The sequence below is a fragment of the Octodon degus genome, unplaced genomic scaffold (assembly GCF_000260255.1).
Source record: "Octodon degus isolate 3935 unplaced genomic scaffold, OctDeg1.0 scaffold00049, whole genome shotgun sequence".
Lineage (NCBI taxonomy): Eukaryota > Metazoa > Chordata > Mammalia > Rodentia > Octodontidae > Octodon > Octodon degus.
Window position 1 is genome coordinate 5510167 of NW_004524625.1, and position 6585 is coordinate 5516751.

Here is a 6585-nt window from a genome sequence, read left to right on the forward strand (position 1 = left end):
AAAAAAAAAAAAAGATCTTAACCTAATTTTTTGAAGATGTTAATGCTTAACCCACTGCCTCGGATAGCTTTTGCCCTGTGGCCACAGAACTGCCATGTCACAAAGGCAGCAGTGGCACCCAGGGAGGAGCCACTACTCTGAAGATCCTCCTTTGCTTAATGGTCTGTCTTGGCCTGTTTTCCAAGTGAAAGAAAGCTCTGATTTGATGTTCTAAACAGGACAAAGCAAAGAAGAAACCCTCTCTTGCCTTCCCTGGTGAAGCAGAGCATGCCAGTATCAAAGCCAGCATCTAGACCTCCTCTGAAGTTACCAGAAGCCGGGCTGGGTGGCTCCCTGCATGGCAACACACACCTCTTCACCCGATCTAAAGGAATTCCTGATGTCTCCCACTGAGCTGAGCAAGGAACACCCTGGACAAAGGAGGAGCAGTTCCCCCTCTAGCTCCATGGAGTTCTTTGTCAGAGGTGGAATCTAACTGCCAGAAACAAATCTTATCTGGGTCACAGAAATCTAACAGGTAAAGGAATGAAACTAAGAAATACACCCTCTGTTTGAACCCAGCCCTGTAAGAAGAGAGTCCTGCCCACTTCTGCTTTCCAAACAGCAAGTAGACAAGGCGGCTGATTTATTTACTGTGCTTTGGGACCATGTAGAAACTTGGTGGGGTTGATGGGCAGGGGCTGGCTCTTCCCAAAGCCCTCCTGGGCTAGCCTAAGGCCTCTGAATCAGAGGAAAGTGAGAAAAGGGGGTGGATGGGGTCCCCCTGTGCAAGTGCTGGGAGCCACACACACCCAGCAGGAGGAACTGCTTGTCATCTATCCCAGAGCCAGCTCCACCTACAAGGCTGAGGAACATATTTACATATTTCAATTCCATTGCTGGCTGGAGCACTACAGAAAGAGATGATTCCAAGACAGCCAGGGAAGAAAAATGTTCTTGGAAAAGGGATCTGCCTGGCAGTTCAGCCACTCCGCCCAGAGTTATGCAAATCCCTGCTGAAGGTTTGTTTTCCTGCTACCTTTTTCCACCACTTCAGGGCCTAAGACTCCAACGGACTGGGGAGTTAATAGCTGGGTTCTGGTTAAAAAGATGGAACTAACAGTTTACCTAACCCTCGCTCTTCACATGGGACAGAGCCTAGGTCAGACATGTGCCTTTGAATCCTTAAGTCCTACTTTCTAGGAATTTGTCTTAAGGAAATAGCTTTTCAGAGAACATACAAGGCTGGTTACTGCAGTTTTGTTCTAATAAAACAAGTCAAAACTGATACTGGATAAAGGAGTATGCCATATCAAAGCACTGGGGTTCTACCTAGTCATTAAAAGTGTTGGCACTGGGGAGAAATTTATAAAGTGCAGAGAATTTTGCATGCTTTATCATTTAAAAAAAGCATTTAAAATACAGTGATCTTGTTTTTCTTTTTTCCATGTCTTCAGGGACCTTAAAGTCTTGTAGGAAGGACATACATCATTACCCCATGTGCGAAGTGCCATACAAAACTAGGTAAACCAAGTCCCATTTTTAATGACAACCCATGAGTCTAGATTCAATAGAGATGGCCTCATGTTCTAGTTCATAAAAGGAAAATTGTGATACAACCCAAACTGCTGCAAAACTTACTTTGCTTTTGCTTTTTCTCTATATTATCTGAACTGCTACAGTGAGCACATACTACTTGGGTAATTAAAGACAAAAGAGCAGGAAACTGCTTCAGTGATACTGTCCTTCTGGAGCAAAAGTTCAGAGACCAGGGCTGCGGGGCTCCCTGGGATCTGTGCCATGTTACTTTCCAAGCGGCTCCCACAGCTGCCTGCCAGCATAAAGCAAAGACAGAGCGATTCAGCTTTCAGCCACAATGAGCCAGGCCAGTGGACCATGTAAGAAGGCAGGTAAAAATTGGCCCCTTAGATTTAAAATTGACGTTGATTTACCCTGCTAGGCCCTTGAAATCAGATCTGCAAGGAGGTGATTTAAATCCCATTGTTCTTTTGTTTCATTTTTAAGATTAATAGATGTGGGTGAAGGTATAGGAGCTGGAACACTCGAAGGCCCGCACCCAGCACAGTAGCTGTGTTAGTGCAGGGCAGGCCTCTGAGCGCACAGGCCAGCAGGTATGCAGCGGTGCTTCTGCAGAGTCACACTTTCCTGTGGCCTCTTAGCAGTCCAAGACTGGGAGCTGGTGTCTTCCTGAGGGTCTCGCTTGTGGGGACTGATGGTCTTTATCTCTAATTCCTAACCACTTCTTTCCCATAGTTGTAGCTTTTGATCTGAAAATACTGGGTTGTATAACATGCCAATCTGCACAAGGCAGTTATTCTGTCAGAAAAAGGGACCCGATGAAGCACACGTTCTAACAAAACTAGAAATGACTTTTCTAAGAAAAGAGAGGATATTTTTGCTCCAAGCACTTGAAGCTCGTTTTAAATAGACTTTGAATGCAATGTTGCTGGTTCTCCTGGGGCCGTCGATCTCCCTGCCCAGCCTCTCTGAACACACACACACATGCTGGGCAGGGGTGTAAGATGTAGAAGGGACTGGCCATTCACTGTGCGTGGCCCCAAGTTGTGTGTTATGCTCTTAGCTGCTCTTCTCTCCTTGATGAGGCAAAATGTCTACCGTGCAAGTTAAAGGAGGAAAGGTTTATGTAGCTCAAGCTGAAAGAAGTTTCAGTCCATAATCAGCTGGCTCCAAGGCTGAGTGGCACATGGCACAGGGACAACTGTCCTTGGTGGTGGAAGATAGCAAAAACAAGAGAGGAGAGGGATAAGCCTCCTTCTGTCCCTTATGTGGAATGCAGGCTGCCTGCCCTAGGTCAGGTATAGCACTCACAGCCTCAATCCGAACACTGGACCAGGAATCAGCCACAAACTCTAGACTTAGTCATCTATGTAAAGTGTCCCGTGACTGCACAAGGCTCTGTGGGGACATCCAGACACAAAACATAACAGATACTAATCCTTGCAGTGCTGTAATCGAGGTGGTGGTGTCCCATTTTACAAAGGCGAGAACTGAGGCACCCAAATTAACTTGCTTAAGGCCATTTAGCCATAATTCTAATCACTTTCTACCAATTTACTACCCCCAACAGCAACAAAAGATTGAAAAGATCATACCAAACAGAATCAGAATACAGGAGGAGAGTCTACCCACCTAACCCCCACCTCTCTGCTGGACCCTCTACTGGGTGGGGGCCCACTGTACAACTGCACCCCTGTGATTCCTAAGGCTGAGCACTGGTTCTGACCCCCAAAGCCCATTAGGCAGATTACTTGCTTTCTGCCCTGTTCTATCTCCACCAGACAAACCTTGATAAGAACGAGCCTGCCAGCTGAAGGTTCTGACCAATCTCTCTAGAAAACAGCCTCTCCACCCTCAATAGCTTCCCCCAAGCCGCCCGCATTCTTCCCGCTCATGATACAGGCTGGGAACAGAAGCTTCCTGAACCTGTCCCCTAAAACCGGAAGAACAGCCGAGTCCCAGATCCTGCCTGAGGGGCCTGGGCACCCAACTTTCCCTTCACTGAGACAGCACAGGCCCCACGGACAGCATGCGCACTCCGCTCCGTGGGCCGCGACGGGTCCAAACCCCCAGAAAGAAGGGCTCCTTCCTGGCCTCACCAGAGAAGGAAGATTTCTTCCCATCTTCCCTCTAACGCTTAGAACTAGGGAATCCCTTTTTGCGTCTGCCTAGCCTCCTGCAAATGTCCCCTCTGCTCCCCAACGCGCGAGCGCAGAAAACTTGCTCCCACGGCCACCACCTGTGCAACACCCCAGACTTCAGCAGGGAGCGCTCAGGGTCAAGGACGGCGGGGACCCCAGGGCTCGGGAAGAAGGGTGTAAGGTACCCTGGGGTAGAGGTTCTCGGGCTTCGGTTTCCAGCCCAGGCCCCGCCCAGCGGACGGCCCCTCCCCAGGCGTGGGGACCCGTACTAGCTGCCCGAGCCGGCGGAGAGCGCGATCTGGGTTCCCGGAGGCCGCAAGCTGCAGCGGGAGCAGGGCCACGTGGGCCATCGCAGGGCCCGGAAGCAGGTATCTGCTAGCCCAGCCTTGGGAAACAGGTTGCGGCCGAACCCGGTCCGCCCGCCGGCCCGCCTGCGGCCCCCGCGCGCCGGAGTTCCCGCCCTGCCCCGGAGCTAACCACGCAGCCTTCCGGGCGCCCTTCTCTGCGCCCTTCGCGTTGGGCCCCCGCATCCCGCCCATAGACCTTCGAGTCGAGGCGGCCGGCCAGCACCAGGGACTTCGGCTTTGCGATAGCATTGTTGGGGATCACGGCAGCTGCTGGAACCAGAACGACCCACACACACACACACACACACACACACACACACACACACACACACGGGCTTGCGAGGGCAAGGATTCATTTCACAGCGTCCAACGCTCAGACAGAGCCGGAGCTTCGGGGGGAGGGGACGCGGTGCTTCAGACTCGGGAATGTGGCACAAACAAAACACTTGCCAGCCTCACAAGACAGCACCTCTTGACTGGGGCCAGGGGCCTGGGGGGTGGGGGAGGGTAGTGCTGAGGGCCGCTGAACCCCAGACTCGAGCGTCCGCAGAGATCAGTCGGGGCTGGGTTGGCTTGTCCCTCTCCAGGCAAAAAACAAGGTTTGAAAACAGTCTCCTACCGGGGATCTATCAAAGCCCATCAATGTGCTACAGGCTGCTGCGGCGAAAGAAGGGGATGAGGATGGGGAAATGAACGCAGCAGAAGCAAACTGCTCTCTGCGGAGGGGGCAGCGAGGGGACGCGTGGAAGCCAACCGGCGCCGGCTCCAACCCTCGCCCGCCGCCCTGCACCGGGCCTGGGCACCGGGCATCTCCAGGAGAGGCTGGCGTCTCGGGCGGGTCTCTAAGCGCGCGAGGGGCGCCGCGCCTGGAGGGGGAAGGGCGCCAGGGAAGCGGAGGCGGCACCTTCGGGGCTCCCTAAAACAGTCACTTCGCTAAAACGCTCCTGCCCCAAAGGCCTTCCCGCACTCCCGTGGGGCAGAGGCTGGGCTCTGGGGACCCCAGGAAACCTAAATTCTGACCGCTCCTCCTCTCAGATCAGCCCCGGATGCCCCTTCAGTTCCCGCCCCAGTCACTGGTTTTTGGAGGCTCAGTAGCAGCCCAGCTCATCAGAAGTGGGCGCCGGGTATCAGGCGTCCCCGGCTCTCCACCTTCGAAGTAGAGGCGCCCATGTACTTACGTTCCCTGAGCAGGAAAACTTTCAGGCTCGTCTTTCAACAACCGAGTGTCGGTAGCCCAGTTCTGGATAATCACCGAGGCTGCTTATATAATCGTCCGAGACTCGGTCGGGCAGATCTCGCCCGGCGCGGGGTCGCACAGCTGCACACACTGCACCTCAAACCCCGCGCTCGGAGTCTCGCGCTGCCCCCCACCCCACCCCCACCCCGGCTCCTCCTGCCCAGCAGCAGGGCGACCTCCCAGAGCCGGCCAAACGCCGAGTGTGTGCGCAGGTTCCGGCAAAAGCTCGGCTGCGTTCCTACGCCCTGGTGCTGCGTCGGAGGCTCACGGTTAACTGCCAGTCTACAAACCTGGCCTGGCCAGGCTGGTTGGGGGGCAGCGACGGGGAGCTGAGGTGCGTGCTCTCAGCACCTACCTGGGCCGTCACACTGCCACCCGCGCGGACCGGGGCACGTAAATCGCCCTAACGCCTCGCCGGGAGAGGACAGTCAATCTCCAAACTTCGAGCTACACAGTAGAATTTTTAGTACTTTCGAACCTCGCCTGGACCCGGGTAGGGCAGAGCAGGGGTGAGCCCTGGCCAGGAGGCGCACCCTGCCGACCCCTCCACATACACGCACACGTCCTTCCCCCGGGTAGTTGGCCGGGTGCTCTTTGGTTGCGTGTGCACACACGTACACGCACACTCTGTGCCACCACCTTCCCCGTTGCTGCTCTGATATTAGGCTGAATTTGTAAGTCGCGAGGAAGATGACTACGGAGCCCAAGGAGCACACATCAGCACACCGGCCGACCGCGAACGTGGTGCAAAGAGTCACACTCACGACCGGGGCCCCAGAGGTGAACGTGCACGCCGCGGTCAGGAGAGCGGGTGCCGCGGGAGTGCGGAAGGCGCGGGGTTTGGGTCACGGCAGCTCCGGGCTTCGACCGCAACGCGCGGGCCGCCGCAGGGCAGGCTGCAGCCCTAGAGCCCGGCGCCGCCTCGCGGGCTCCTCCAGCGCCCGCCGGGAGTAAGGGGCCGGCGGACTGCACAGGGGCTGCGGGCGCCTGAGCCATGGCCGTGGAGGGAGCCGGGCGCGCCGCGCTCTGCACCTCCCGCTGAGCCTCGGGCAGCCCGCTCCTCAGCGCCGCCCCGACCCTTGCCGCCCTCCCCCCGTGCGGGCCGGGGCCGCAGGCTCCACTGCCTGGGCTCTCGGCTGCCGCCCGAGCTGCCCGGCCCAGCGAACGCAGAGGAGCGGCGGAGCCGGCAGAAGCCGCCACGGCCCCGGGCGCCTTTCCGCGGAGCAGATCCGCCGCCTTACCGTGCTGCAGGCTGCCTCCGCCGGGGGTTCCGGGGGGAGGGCGGCGAGGGCGCGGCGCGGCGCCCGGGGCTCCTCCTGCCGTCCGCCGCGCGGCTCCTCTG

At 56.3% G+C, this 6585-nt stretch overlaps 1 protein-coding gene across 6 annotated transcripts in view; it reads right to left on the reverse strand.

Annotated features, from left to right (window-relative positions):
- Positions 1-6579, reverse strand: part of Tenm4 (teneurin transmembrane protein 4) — a 707062-nt gene extending 700483 nt beyond the window's left edge. For 4 of the 6 annotated variants that reach the window (XM_023716613.1, XM_023716612.1, XM_023716611.1 and 1 more), the window contains exon 1: positions 6485-6579. The gene's annotated coding sequence lies outside the window, so the exon portion shown is untranslated. Of the gene's footprint in view, positions 1-5184; positions 5343-6484 lie in introns of those variants that run through there. The other 2 variants (XM_023716614.1, XM_023716610.1) reach the window with 1 other exon arrangement.
- Between the last annotated feature and the right edge of the window lie 6 nt (positions 6580-6585).